At 35.3% G+C, this 16,610-nt stretch overlaps 1 long non-coding RNA gene across 1 annotated transcript; it reads left to right on the top strand.

Moving 5' to 3' along the window:
• Nucleotides 1–3,287: 3,287 nt before the first annotated feature.
• Nucleotides 3,288–3,991, top strand: LOC134805949 (uncharacterized). The gene is made up of 2 exons (XR_010146439.1): nucleotides 3,288–3,728; nucleotides 3,872–3,991. It is a non-coding gene; the product is annotated as an uncharacterized LOC134805949 (long non-coding RNA).
• The last annotated feature ends 12,619 nt before the right edge of the window (nucleotides 3,992–16,610 follow it).

The following is a 16,610-nucleotide window of genomic DNA, read 5'->3' as shown; positions in this document are numbered from 1 at the left end:
AATGGGCCAATACGAAAAGTGACAGCTAATTAGTTACGTTAGACTACTTAGACTGTTATGCTTCGCCATTACACTCAAAATAAAATTCACTAATAAACAATTAGAACGAAACCTGTCCTTTTATTTCCAAATCTCCAGAACAGACGATACTGCACAGCTGCTTCTGTGTTACAGGTGTGATGGCGTCTGTAAGTTGTCCCTGCTCAGGTTGCAGCACACTGTAACATTTAATTTTCATATGCGTAGCTCATGCTTTCATAGTATGCACGATTTGTGATCTATCACGGCATTACGGGCAATAATTTGTAGCAATTTTACTAATTACTAAACAGGATTACAGGAGGAATTACAGGATCAATTTCTAACGGTGCATTGTATTTTCAAAAAAAAATATTTTTGAGGGTAGAAGCACAAGTGAGCGATGAAATAATATCACGTCGTGATAGCCGATATTTGATTGTAATTAACAAGATGGATTTCACATCAAAATAATTCAAGATCACTTAGATTTAAATGGATTATAAAAATGAATTGTATTTTCATGAAAAATCAATTATTGAGGGTAAATTCACAAGTAAGCGATGAAATAATATCACGTTGTAATAGCTAATACTCGGTTTTAATTAACAGTATGGATTTCAAATCAAAATAACTCAAGCTCGCTTCGATTTAAATGGATTACAAAAATTAATTACAAAGAAACGTAACGATCCCAGAGATGACGTCACGTAACGACCGCTATGCTCGACTGCCTCAATCACAATTTTATTCACAATTTCACAATAATTCTCACCAAATAACAATGAATTACACTCACCTTTCAATCAAGGTTAGACACGTGAGCTTACCATTACCACGTGTCCAGATTATGGAATGTAGGTCACCAGAAATACACCACGCTCCCAGGTGGCTGTGTAAGCAATACATGATACCTTGGCAATCCCACTTGCTGATGTCGAATACCGATGGTCTCAAAGGCGGTGGGCGCGTGGGGTAGTACGATAATGTATTACTTCACAGCTAAACCAGTATGCTACCATTGCTACCAGTGCATGAAATAAACATTACGACTCGTTAACCATACTAGTGTCTACTATACTTCAGTACTAAATGTTTAAAAGAACGAATTGCTATTTTTAACTCAAGGGAGCGATATGAAAGTAAAAAGAAACCGTTTACATCTTTATTCAAGTCAAACTAGGCCGGCTTCAACCCTACATATACGACCTGAGAAGATTTAGCCCTATATGGGACCGGCAACAAACTCGGAGGGACAAATCTTTTCAAGTTAAAACAACACATAACACATCATTTCTTTATTTCACAAAAGTAAGCTTCTAATGAAACATAAGAAATCAAAATAACACTTGAAATAAAACACTTAGCTAAATGGTTAAAGAACGCGGGATTCTATAAGCTATCAGAATAATCCTTCAGGTATAAACCTTCAGGAACGTAGCGAGTTAGGCACGAGGTTGGCTAACGAGTATGTCCGATCTCTAGCGCGGTCCGATCAAGAAGAACTACCAGCGGCGGAGCCTCTCCGCTCCCGCCTCAGTCAAGTTGGCAAACCTGCTCGACCAGTCTACCAACATACCGACAAAAACGCCAACTCGTGCCTACGCTCACTCGAGAGAAACCTCTCGACGTTCCAAAGCCTTCTACCTGTCATCTCAGTTCAACAACACGCCAATAGATGGCGTTACTCTCTACGCAACTTTATTTCAACAATGCGCCAATAGACGGAGTTACTCTCTATACAACTTTATTTATTTTGTTACAACCAAATAACACGTAGCTCAACATTGCTAATCGATTTTGTACAAGCGTCTAAAATAATGAACTATAACGCTGCAATACGTCTTTCTGGTGTCAGGTTCCGACATATATATATAGCAAATAAAAATTTCGTATGTATAAAGATTAAAACTCATCATTAACCAAAATTCACAATAACGCATAAACTGAATAGAGATATGTCACTTTTACATACAAGAGTTTCACTTTCAAATCCCTTGCTTTAACTAGAAGGTGCTTTTTGCAGTGGCACTTTTTATTATTATATTAGGTACCTACACAAACCTCAATTGAAAATAAAATCCACAGACGTACTGACGGTATTGTGCATCCAAAGTCGGTATTATTTAAGAAAAAACTTTCCAAAGGATATGAATACAAAGATTGAAAATAAGATAATATTCGATGTAGGTTTGTTAGTTACCTTTCGTCCCTCAGAGCGAAAATAGAAGCTCCGCGACAGCGGGGCTTCGTCAACTTTAAGGCGGACATGACCGTAATTTGGAAACCAACATGATACTAGAGTAACTGTTTAATGGTCCATGGCGATACCAAACATAGGTAGTATTTCTGATGATGATGGCCTCTTATTGTAGCATATTTTAGACATTTTAGCCCCTTTCTGAACCAGTTTGATAATTAGGGGTTCTTGTATCACGGTAGCACAGTACCAGAAATTATGGAAATGCACGGAAAATATCAGGTCATATACCTTACTATCATTATCTTTGCAATTAGACTAAGCTTACTTAATGCAAAAACACAGATGGTTTAGCATAACATACGACGGCACAGAGCGCGTCTTTTTAAGAACACTGAAGTTAATAGGCAGTTCTATTCTGTAATAGGACTTACAGTCCCTTCGGAAGACAATAAAACTGAGGCCTATAAATTACCATTCACATTTACTTTTTTTTTTTAATGACCTGCTCCGTGCTTATGACGAATCGATTCACTGTAAACAAATAAAATAAAAATCGCTTACTTACGCGACGGCTGCGCTGCACTCGCGATGTGAATCGATCAAGTGTCAGCTATTCCAAACACGTTGACGAACAAGAGCTGTCCGTCAAATCTTTTAAATTATTTATATCAAACATCGAACGGTAACACCGTTTTTAAATAATACTTTAAATTAGTACTTACAAAAAATTCTAAGGATTTTTTGTAGTGAACCGAACGTTCCGACAAACAGAACGCCAATGAAGGCAACCTCTGTGGCACCGAGCCACGGTGCCTGGTGGTCGATGGAGGGGGTATAACTGGAAACGGAAGTTCAAGGCGGGAGTTTGACGGTAGGTGTCAGCCAATTGTGAACCGCTACGTCATGTGTCAATAGTATCACTCTCTCAAATATTAAATAGGCTTCAAATAACGGTACTGAAGCTTAATACGCCACGATCCAAACTCCATGTCCAAAATCCAAAACGAAACTTCACCTAGCACGATACAAAAAAACTTATATTGACCTTAAACTTGGTGCTAAAAACATTATCGTAACGTGACATCATTAAATGGAATGTTTTGAAACACCCCATAATGATAAACCAAGTTAATCAATAACTTCAAAAAACGAGCGTTTATTAAACGCTGACACGTTACGACTTAAGTTTGGACCCTAAAAATATCATGTTTCTGAACGCACCCTTTGTTGAACTTATTTATTTACTCTATGGCATAGCGTCTATGCTTTTAAAAAGTTAAATGTCACTGAGATATTTTGCGAATTATAACCTTACCTACCAAAAAAAAACAATCTTTCGCCGCATTTATTACTAGATTCATCTATATTTCAGCCATTACTTTAACAACAAATTGGAAAAACTAGATATGAGTATGATCAACTTCGAACAAATACCTACTTAGAACTTCAATATCTAGTTTGTCAAAATGCGAACTTGGAATGGAATTAAATCTACTAATAAACACAGGTAATCTACCTAATAATGAGAAAAGGAGTCAACTTTCCTTCTCAACTCTAAACTGAACGCAAAATCTGTAAAGTTCCCTGTATTTTATAAAATAACCAAGCTAGTATGTATGTTCAACTCAACTTTTAATGAAATTGTTACAGATTACTATAAAACTGTGCTAAATTTGAACAACAGACCACCATAAAAGCAATAGATATCCAGCTATGCATATAACTGGACACCGGACTACAGGAATTTGCAACTTTGAAAATCAAACAATGTTAACTCATGAGAACATAGGCACTGGCAGTGCGCTGAAAAAAGTATATCTTCAATTTCAAAACCTTTTAGTAAAGAGGGACATAACACAACCACTTACCGGAGACTATCAACCTTGCTGCGGCCGGACACTCAAACACTTCCACTTCTTAGCCGTTCCTGCAAACTTCCAACTACTGCCAGCGACGCCTCTGTTTGGATTTACACCTCATAAATAAGTTCAACGTGCATTAAACATTAAAAGTGTACTGAAACCGCCGTTGTCTAATAAGTTAACTCAAAACATTTAAATATGATGGCAAAAGACTTACAAATTGATGTGGCACTATAATAAACAATGCTAACTTTATTGTGTTTTTTACTACAATGAGTAGCTCTGTGTAAGTATCTTACATATTTCACCTACTTAGACAAGATTTATATGTCGGGGCTTAATGTAGGTTTAGGCAGTTTAGGTATTCAGGAATGGCTAGATGCACTAGGTGGTACATCCGTAGAGCGTAGATATTTAACGCGAGTACAAGTACGCGAGGCGTAATGCAGTCTCTATTGCTACTGTCCGACCAGATTGAGATTCAATCCCAGAGTGACGCCAGCCTGCAGCCTGGCGATCCCACTTACTCTAGTCCACAAAAACCATAAGCTAATTAATTATCAAACAGAGCAATTTCCGAGAACACATTCAGACGTTACAAAAACCCCTGACGCCTCTAATACGCTCCCATAGCCTCTTGAACAGACATCTTTATTACCCACGTCGCTTACAAATGTTTTTGATAAATCGTAAGTACACTCGGGAGCAAAAAAATCGACTCAAGTCGCATTTTTTAGTTTTTGTCGTGTTTTTCGAAAACGGTCAATATTTTAGTAAAAGTGAGATTGCAATATTATTGTTTATTTATTAAGCTATCAAAAACATTAATAACCCATAAAATCGGTTAGGTAATTTTCAGGTAATTCACCGAAACGCTCGCGTGGATTTCGTTTCGACTTATGAAAATTGAACGTACGGGCAATGGAGCCGCGTACTCTTCAGTGATGAGTGCAGGGTGTGTTACCATGGCAGTAACAGAAATGGACGGGTGTACCGAAGAACTGGAGCACGGTTTGCGCCATACTGCATCTCCGAGACAGTCGCCTACGGTGGAGGTTCCGTCATGATTTGGGCGGGGATATCAATGGAGGGGAGAACCGAGTGCCTCCCGGTCAGTTTGGGCCCTGTGGTAGGCCTTTTTGGGGTAAGGTTGGCTTCCTTAAGTCTTCGCCGAACTGTCCAAGATCTCACTGGTTGCTCTCGGTCCTGCATCAGCTGCTGCTGGATGTCAACGCCGGTACGGTGTCGATCACGCAGAGTGGCCGCAACAATGAAGTGGTCCTCTCTCCTCGATGTGCACCTGGGACGGCCAGATCCAGGTTTTTGAGCAAGCCTTCCAGTCCATGTGAACTTTTGGTAGACTCTGGAGACAGCAGACTGACTTAAATTCAGCTGTTCAGCAACTTCGCTCTGCTTAAGGCCTTGATTCAGCAAGACGATGACTTGGCTGGCTTCAGTTTCTGTGGTGTCCATTTTATCCAGGTGATTCCAGTGAAAAATTGCGTGAGATATGCACAGGTCAACTTCTGATAAGCGACTGATAAGAAATAACCGGTTAAATCGGTTTTTATGGCTCTCAAAGGGGCTCAACTCGTGCGTAATCAAAGCAGGTAAAATCTCATTTTCTACAAAAATAACAATTACCTGAAAAATACCTAACCGATTTTATGGGTTATTAATGTTTTTGATAACTTAATAAATAAACAATAATATTGCAATCTCACTTTTACTAAAATATTGACTGTTTTCGGAAAACACGACAAAAACTAAAAAATGCGACTTGAGTCGATTTTTTTGCTCCTGAGTGTATGTCATGTAAGCGCCCATTATTTTCAATTTACCAATTACATCACCTGAGCGTTGACACGGCGATCCTGACTGTCACACGTCCTCGTGTGCAATAAGACATTTAATAGTAATTATGACAACTCAGCAAATTTTAATTCAACTTTACCGTTCGGCTATTCTGCCACTAATATCACTACAGATCACTAAGATCCATTCGGCTATTAATATCACTACAGATCACTAAGATCCATTCGGCTATTAATATCACTAGAGATCACTAAGATCACTGTGGTACCTTGTTGTACATTTTGCTGCATTTGTCACCCTCTTTTCACTTTCTCCTCTCATCTACTCAAAGGTTAACTGGAAGAGATCCCTCAAAGGGATAAGTTCGCCTTTGTACTTCTTACTAATTGTATGTTATTTTTGATATGTCTTTTTGTACAATAAAGAGTTTACTACTACTACTACTACTAAGATCCATTCGGCTATTAATATCACTACAGATCACTATGATCCATTAGGCAATTAATATCGCTACAGATCCGACCTAACTTTCGACGAACGATCAGCGAAGATCCGACTTAACTAACGAAGGTTATTCTGCCATGCATATCATTAAGAGTACAAACATAAATGCTCGAATACAATACAATACTCTTTATTGCACACCTCACATACACGTAGTTTACAATAAATGAACAATAACATAAACAAAGACAATAGAGGTAACAACAGGCAGCAATTATATTAGGCAGGAATTATATGAACTCTAGCACCAATGTAACAAGCAACAATGAACAGTTTCAGTTTATTTTATTATAAGAACATCATTAATTTCATTAAAAATTACGTTGATCAAAACAACACATTGTTGTTAAAACATTTATGTGACTTCTCAAATAGCACTATGGCCCGCACCACATCCGGGCACCACCATTAAAGTCTACAGGTACTAAGGCTTGCACTAAATATCACTGTCTCTCATAGACATTATCATTATCACACGGCACACCAGCCGTCAAGGTCCACCGACCACATCTGTGACAAACTGTCACATCTCAACCATCAACAATCCCAACCAGTGTCACATCACAACACAGTCATATGGTCCACTGACCACCATCATAACATCCAGCGGCACTCAGGCCACTCCCAAAGTGATACACCGATCACTCCAACTGTTCCACACAGGAACCCAAACCATGCCACACAAGGCATCAACACCACCTCGGGTGTCATCATCATCCCTAACACTATGTACCGTCACCTGTGGTCACCGCGCAGCCTCCTTTACCAAATACATTTTCACTACATACACGTGACGATATATCTGATTCAGGTAATATGTGACCTACGATCGACCAGCAAATTAGGCACAAAGTGATGCACCTAAGTCAACAAAGTCATCAATACTCCATTGACTCTCACCTTCTAAAATAACATTGCATTGAAGTCACATTAACCAACTGAATTTCAGTTCCAATATTCAACCATCCAAATTATTCAAACAATATCTTATGCGTCGACAACGGCTTTAACTGACTGTTCTTTGTTACTTTATTACCAAAAAATATTACAAATAACTTAAACTAGCATAGAACTAACATAAATTGTGTAAGTTTATATAACAGTCGGTGACAATTAACTTATAAATAATAAATAAATAAATAAATAATAAATAAATATTAAGGACATTTTTTACACAAATTGACTAAGCCCCACGGTAAGCTCAAGAAAGCTTGTGTTGTGGGTACTCAGACAACGATATATATAATATATAAATACTTAAATACATAGAAAACAACCATGACTGAGGAACAAATATCTGTATCATCATACAAATAAATGCCCTTACCAGGATTCGAACCCGGGACCATCGGCTTCATAGGCAGGGTCACTACCCAATAGGCCAGACTGGTCGTCAAACTTAAACTAGCATAACATTAGGAAATCAAAAGTAAAGGCAACAAACAAAATCAGTGAGATAATCACTCAAACCTGTATTTTATGGATTTATTATTCACACTTCAATATGTATTGTCCGTTTAACTGATAATTGTACCAATAGTAAGCATATATCAGTTTGAGTTTCAGCCACTATTGATACAAAATACCAGGCACAACAACGACAAAAATAAAATGTAATAGGTACATTCACTAGAAACCCAAATAAGGAATCGAACTTTTGACGATTCAATTCAAAGAGATAGTAAGTTCCTACTTGAATAAATGACTTTACTTTTACTTTTTACTAGAAGCAGGAATATTTACTTTGTATTAGCAATTCAGTGTCTCAAATACTTTATTTCCATATCATTAAATTTACAGAATTTCATTCGTTGTTAAAATGCACAGTTTTCACATATCTTTACAATTAGGTGTACATAACACATCCAGTGTACGCACTTCTGCGCACCTAATTGTCCCACTTAAATGTCAGTCTAAAAACAAAAACCCGACAGCTGACTCCAGAAACTTTGTCTTCACTACATAATCAAAAATGTGTCTTAATCGTACACAAACATATACAAACACATCATCATCATCATATCAGCCAGAGGACGTCCACTGCCGGACACAGGCCTCCACCAAAGAGTGCCACAATCATACAAACACATACCTACTACAAATTTAAGTTGCAGTTCCGATTTACAGTTCATCAGTTTCCAACTTATTTTTACCACTATTATAAATCACAAAATTATCAATGCAATTTGTTAATTTTTCTTATCACGCCGAAATTACAATAATTTTAAAGCCAAAAATATAATAGATTTTATCGTTGTAAGTTATTACTTAAAATTGGACGTTGTCAACTTGTCATGCACTAACGTTCCAACCCTCACTTGTCACCCTTAATTGGATTAAAACAACTAGTGTGCCATTTTGACACATCATATGAGCACCAAGATTTCAGTGTTTACCTATATACCTAGGTTAGTTTCTTAAATAAATTTTGACCCAAATGTTCTAATCCACAATTATACCAAGCTAAGCTACTCATAATAAAAATAAAACATAACATACTCGGACATACATACTACTGAAATGTTTCAGAAAACACTTTTCACAACACATCATTTCATTATAATGTTTCACTTATCTTGGAAAAAAAAATTACAAAACGCATAAACGTACATAATTATAACTGCACTTAGTTATCATTCGAGTTACAGATCACAAAAAAAAAATCAGAATGTACATTTACTAGGGATCCTTCATTGAGAAATCATTTATTTACAAACATTTTTACAACATAATATTTGCATTTGCATCATTACAGACATACAAATTAGTTGAGCCTCCTTAAAGAAAATCAAATAGTTAATCCAAACAGAATTTGCATTAAATTGCGCTTGTGTACTATACCAAATAATTCAAAATTTAACATTGAAAAAGAACCAATTCACTTTCAATATTCATATTACATGACTGTACTTTATCAATGTACCTTAATTAATCAATACTGGGTAGTCCTCATTTAAATTAACTCTGTTTCAAAGCTGATATTCTTTTTTGTTAATGTTTTTGCCGTCTCTTCAAAAGCGCCTCTGCAATATTTTTTATTGCCAAACAACGTTATCAAACAACGTCAATTGTCGTCATCTTGACGACCAAAAAAAAACTCGACCCAAATTATTGGGTACTTCAAAAAGTCAAACAACAACACTTGTGCAAGTTGTGCACCATAATATGGCCATAAACAAAAAAACAGCAGGTAGGTACCCATAATGGACCCATTTAGCACCACTCTAGAGTTCAACACTGTATTTCACTGATTCATCGCCAAAATACTATAGACTCTATTTTAATCGATAATAAGACTTGTATTCTTCACAGAAATGGGCGTACATCTTATGTCTCGTAGTCGTAAGTCGTAATTTACCGGTTGTAGTACTTTGACTATACTTCGATAAGTAATGTGTTGTAAGCTTGTAAGACATACTTAGACCAAAATAATCAGATTGAAAGCTTCAATCTTAATTTAATTTAATAAATACTTACATTTTTAATAGAAAACCAGGTGACTAAGTAGAAGATAGTTATTTATGAACTCTCCAGTCGCCATAAAAACAATTACCTTACAAAAGGTTACTAATCGAATAACTTCAATCCATCCATTGACATTACAAAACCTTGCTCTTGCATCATGCTCATTGATCTTTGCATTAATTCTAATTTAACGTATTATTCGAGTTTATCAAAACCAAAATACCAGTCAAATACTTAAGAACGGACCAAACTCTTTTTATCGATAACTGTGCAAGCTATAGTCCATAAAATGATGGATGGGTGCACAATCAACTGTTCAGTCGAAACATTCAAATCAAAATTAAAGTAACCTCAGTTCCTTTAAAAATAAATTTTCAACTAATATCCGTTAATTTAAACAACATGACTCAATAAATCTTTAGTTTGCTCTACGAAATGTCTCTTTACAACGTACATAGTAACTACGAATGTATTACTCGCTTAAAATTAAGCATTGAAAAATTATTGCATTATGAATTAACGGATTAAACGAGAAACTAACTTCAATGTTTTTAGTTTATATACTAGGTATACTAAAAACGGATTCCATAACAGGCTATAAAAAGCAACAATTTTGTAATTTGAAAATACTCAGTTTAAATACCTCATTCAAAACTCTAGTCTAGAAATAGACAAGATATTAGTAGGTAATCAGAAATATTATCTCGATAATGTTAGCCCAACTACTAGTTTCTAATAAAAACAATAAAAATGCTTCATTGTTCACTACAAAAAATGGTACAGGATCGAGGACAAATAGAAACCGGTAGGTACGTAACAACAGGCGGACTCATCGCCAAACAGCGATCTCCTTCAGGCATACTTCAGACAAGGAAATGGCTAACGAAGATTATTACTCTTCAATCGTTATCTTAAATCTCTATCGCAAATGATTTCAAATTTAATTTCAAGTTCACTCGTTTCTCTATTAATCAACATAAAAACATCGACTTAAATAGTCTTGGAAAATTATTACAAATTCTCCAAACAGGCATATCACCATCCGACAAATGCCACAACGTTTTTAAGTAGAGATAAAGTACTCGATTCAATTTCATAATAAATAATCAAGAATAACATCTCCGCTTATACCTACGTAAAACGGAACAATCCACTTTTAAGGATCAACCTCATGCAAGCAAATTAACGACATGAAAGATAAATCATCAACGTAACAATCATAAATCATAATGGAACGAACTGACCCGATTTGATGTATAGGACACTCCAAACAGGATTTACAGGAAAGCACCAGTTTCACCGCATATTAACTTTGCACCTTACGTCTTTGCACAAATTGAAATATTCACTCTTCAGTTCATAATTCCACGATATCACAAATCACAACATACACAATGCATCGAATTTTCTTTTGGTACAGTACCCCGCAGTACTTTCGCGTTACGATCCCACGATCTGATGTCGGGGCTTAATGTAGGTTTAGGCAGTTTAGGTATTCAGGAATGGCTAGATGCACTAGGTGGTACATCCGTAGGGCGTAGATATTTAACGCGAGTACAAGTAAGCGAGGCGTAATGCAGTCTCTATTGCTACTGTCCGACCAGATTGAGATTCAATCCCAGAGTGACGCCAGCCTGCAGCCTGGCGATCCCACTTACTCTAGTCCACAAAAACCATAAGCTAATTAATTATCAAACAGAGCAACTTCCGAGAACACATTCAGACGTTACAAGAACCCCTGACGCCTCTAATACGCTCCCATAGCCCCTTGAACAGACATCTTTATTACCTACGTCGCTTACAAGTGTTTTTGATAAATCGTAAGTATGTCATGTAAGCGCCCATTATTTTCAATTTACCAATTACATCACCTGAGCGTCGACATATATATATTGTTCCATATATTGTAATATCATTCATTTTTTGTGCATTTATTAAGAGCCCTATATAATCTACGCACAGACGTTTTTAGCCTGTCTTCTTCTTGACCAATACAATTGGACTTGCGTATGGAGATGAGGACTCCTTTACGATCCCGGCATCAACCATTTCTTGGACCATATCATTGACTAATGTTCTCTCGCTATATGACATTCAATATGGTCTATAGACTACCGGCTCAGAATTATTAAGTTCTATCACCATCTCGCCTGCCTTAGTGAACCGTATGTCTTTCAACCCGGATGAGAAGCAGTCTGCAAATTCGGAAAGTAGCTCTTTTAGTTGCTGCCGTTCTGTTGTGGTCATTTGGCTTCCACATTGAACACTCGTCAAAACCGTTCTCATCAAAAGACACCGAACATACATTACGCTCCTTTACAATTGGGACAGAACGGGTTAGTAGAGAGCCCTTCTTAAACGAGATGGAATAGCTACAAATATTTTGAACAAGTAAGTGCCCTACTCCATTTACTACTTTGTATTCGCCGGGGAGCAAATAGTGTTTATTATCATCTGTGCCTCTAATACGTCTAATACGTAGGTCACTCGATAACGTTTTGAGATACTCGAACATTAAAAATGGACCGCACCTGTATTCTATGTCTATAAAAAGCAAATTTATTCAAAAATAGAACACAAGTGGCCAATTAGCTAAATTAAAAAAAATAATCGTGTTGCAGTAGTAGTAGAATAATGGGAGTTCTAGCTCTTTTTTGGAACACGTTCCGCGTCGCTTCGCTCCGCTACACTTCGTTCCAAAAGGTCTAGTTCCTCCCATTATCCTAGCTACAACAGTGAAGTAGAATCCGACGTGGGGTAGAAATCCAAAGTTGATTTTGAATAAACATCCTGCAGCAGAGGAGGATCCAAATTACATTACAACTCGTTAAAGTCATCGTTTAGGTTTCGCTTAAGTTGTTATTAAAAAAACTTTTTAAAAAAGTGCAAAAGGCTTAACACAACGGGTACTAGCTAGCATTGTACCCACCAGATCTTGTTCTGATTCGAACAGGATCTCGTAACGGGCCATCATCGCCCAGATTTTCAACGGGTAGAGATTTGCCGGGCTAGGTTTATTATGGTGTTTGTCACAGTATCACATCGCAGAATTGGCCAGAAAATTTGATGTGAACGTGGATCGGTTACCCATACTATCAACCGCTATAGCATGGATAAACCGTTGTATAGTACAGTACCTGCCCTGCCCAAGGCAGGGTTATTAAAACCAAGCAGGATACTGTATACGGTATACGCTACCGCGTGTTTGTGTTTAACCGCCACCGCGTTGAAGTGTGTCGTGCATACATGCCCTGCCCAAGGTAGGGTTATTAAAACCAAGCATGATATGCACACGCCACCGCGTTACCAAACCAATATCGCATGTCTGTGAAGTTGGCATATCAAAGTCTAGCAAGGTTGGCCAGACCTCGCAACATTGAGATGGTAAGAGTCTCCGTGAACTAGCGGTTGTAATAGCCACGGATTCTCCGAGATATAGCATAACACATATAGCATCAATGTTATTTGTATTTATACAAACGATTCAAAAAACTTTAAAAGCGCGATGTAGACCCAAGCACCCTATTGGTCAATACCTATGACGTCCTATGACGTAATTGTGACGATTGAATTCAGTTTTGTTAGAGAACATATTACATATCAGTTTAAATCTTAGTCTAATCATATTAAAGTTTAAAATATATTATTCATTTATAAAACTACGTAAACTTCGTTGCATGATGCTAAATAGTCAAATCGTAAAATTAGGTTAATGCATTAAGTCTTACTTATTGAAAAATAAAGATACATTTTATTTTAATCATAAGTTTCATAGGTATATGTGAATACACGGTGAAATACAGTACGGGTGAATTAACACTCGAAACCGTGTTCGTTAATCGTAAATAGTCGAAGCTGCCGTCCTTCTTTTACTTCAAGCTTGGCAAGCAATAAACAAGAGACAAAGCATGGGATACGATAGAGTCAAGCGTGTGTTGATATTTAATTAAACAGATCAAAGAACAAAATAAACAGACTGGTTACTGTTTCAACCTTTGTAGGGTAAACCTCAGAAATGTTTCTACACTTTTAAAGTATGATTTCCAATTAACTCTAATTACATTGGCATTTGATTATGCTAATTTTAATGTCTGAAAACCTTTAGCAAAATATAATACTAATTTACCTAACTAGGAAAAGTACCTCGATAAACATGATATGTGAATAAAACTCGTACTGAATTAGTTCATTATTTTCCATATAGGAACAATAGTTTTAAAATATTTTTCATCGATACAAGAACTATTGGTAGAGATGACGCTTCTGAGTAGTTAATCATATGCTATCGGATCACATTTCAATTCGAAGTATTCGAGCATTGTTAAGTCAGCGTGTTTACCAATGCGACCCTGTACCACGATACAAGTTAAGAAATATTTATTACCCGACTGTCTAAATAGGTGCGTTATGTTTTGTCATAGTATTTTATTGTTTAACGAAACTTGAAATTTTCCGTATTACAATTTCAATACTGTATAAGTTTGAATAAATATGTAGGTATATAGAGCTCAGCAAAGAGTAAATAATAACTGATAGTTTAGGTTTAACATTCAAGGTTTTTAATAGATATGCCGTGAGAAACTGTTAATCTTTCTTCATTATTTTCACTTGTAGGTTATAGTGATGTGTTTAATAGTGAATAGACAGTCGTATCCAGGGACAGGAACCGGTTACCTTAACCGGGGTTTTTCATAGGGTTATTTTAGAGGTGTTTATAAAAACCCCTACCATAACGGTAACCGCTTAATAAGGTAACACTTTGATTCGGTAACCGTATCAGATCGAGTTAACCTCTGTTACCGGTAACCGAAATAAAAACCCAGTCTATTCAGTTACCTCATTATGAGGTTTTTGACCAGTTCAAACGATTGTAATCTTTACGCACACTTAAATTCAACTTATTATTGAATAACCGAGGTTGGCATGGGCGGTCTATGAAGCCTCCAGCACAAACAAGTTTTTTTGCCTTTCCTTTGTTTATCTTTATACCTACTTGTGTGGTGTGTTCTTATTATAAATATTATTATATTATTACTAAAATAATTAAAATAAATAAATTAAATAAGTTTAATAAATTAAATAAATTAAATAAATAAAATAAATAAAATAAATAAAATAAATAAAATAAATAAAATAAATAAAATAAATAAAATAAATAAAATAAATAAAATAAATAAAATAAATAAAATAAATAAAATAAATAAAATAAATAAAATAAATAAAATAAATAAAATAAATAAAATAAATAAAATAAATAAAATAAATAAAATAAATAAAATAAATAAAATAAATAAAATAAATAAAATAAATAAAATAAATAAAATAAATAAAATAAATAAAATAAATAAAATAAATAAAATAAATAAAATAAATAAAATAAATAAAATAAATAAAATAAATAAAATAAAATAATTAAATTAAATTAATTACATTTATTAAACAAATATAACAAATTAAACTAATTAAATAAATGAAATAAATTAAATAAATTAATTAAATTAATTAAATTAAATTAATTAAATAAATTCAAAAAAATAAATAAAATCAACAAAATATAAATAAAGTAAATAAAATAAACAAATTTTTTAGTATTTTTTTTAGTTCTGACGGCACATCACTAAAACTACTTTAATGTAGCAAACCAGTAAGCAACCGATAATAAAGCTTACCATAACTGAATGAAAACCTGTTAAAAACCCTTAACAAAAACCCTATCGCGATGGGGTTTTGAGATTAACTCGGTTAAAGGTTAGGGTTACCGTTTCAATAAGGTTACCATTACAATCAGGTAACAGTATGATAGGGTTACCGAATGATACGGTAACCGAATCGATTGGGTTACCGAATTGATAGGATTAAGCGTAAAGAGGGGTTTTCCGGTCCTTGGTCGTATCTCGAATACCAGCAATATTCAAATTAGTGATATTTAGTTATTAATTGTATTGTGATATGCCTATTATGTTAATTTTTTCAATTATTTCAATTTGACATTTTATATTTATTTAAATTTACGATTATAATGATGAATTTGTACGCTTGCATGCAAGCTAGGTACAAGATCTGTAACACCATATATTGTAACATCCCCATACTGTATCAATGCAAATAAATAATTTCTGATTTCTGATGAATGTACGGGAAAGACGATGATGATGATTATAATTACTTATTTAAATAAAATGTTCTTTGGGTTTAATATACATGAACACGTTGTAACGTGTTGCAATACGAGTTCATGCAATCATTAGATAATTTGATACTTTGTCGGCGCTTTGTGCAAAAACAAGAAATAAACATATTTTGAAGACTAAGTATGTGCAGTTATGTACGCAATCTGTATTATTTTATAAATGGTAAAGAATGCTTACATTTATGTCTAAATTTGAATACACGAACATGGTTCTTTAGTCATATAATCTTATATTTAGGTAAAATATCTACTCATATATTTAATTATAAAACGAACTATAGCGGGCGTGGGTATAGTAATAGTCGGCACTGAAGTTAAAAGCAGTTTATTAAACTTAAAGTACACGGATTACGATACAACAGTCCACTACACATTAAAATACTAAAACTGTTACAATTGAACAAAGCTATGATCGGTCGTAGGGTCGGATACGCGCATACGTTTATACACAACACAAAGCTGTCGACTACCGAACTAACTCGCGCGCAGCGCCCTCAGCGATCACGCGATACAACATGGCGGCACACGCGCCTATCATAAGTTGACTCACGGC

This window comes from Cydia splendana, unplaced genomic scaffold (assembly GCF_910591565.1).
Source record: "Cydia splendana unplaced genomic scaffold, ilCydSple1.2 scaffold_92_ctg1, whole genome shotgun sequence".
In the NCBI taxonomy this organism is placed as follows: Eukaryota; Metazoa; Arthropoda; class Insecta; order Lepidoptera; family Tortricidae; genus Cydia; species Cydia splendana.
The sequence above is the reverse complement of the archived record's forward strand: the minus strand, read 5'-3'. Positions and strand labels throughout refer to the sequence as shown.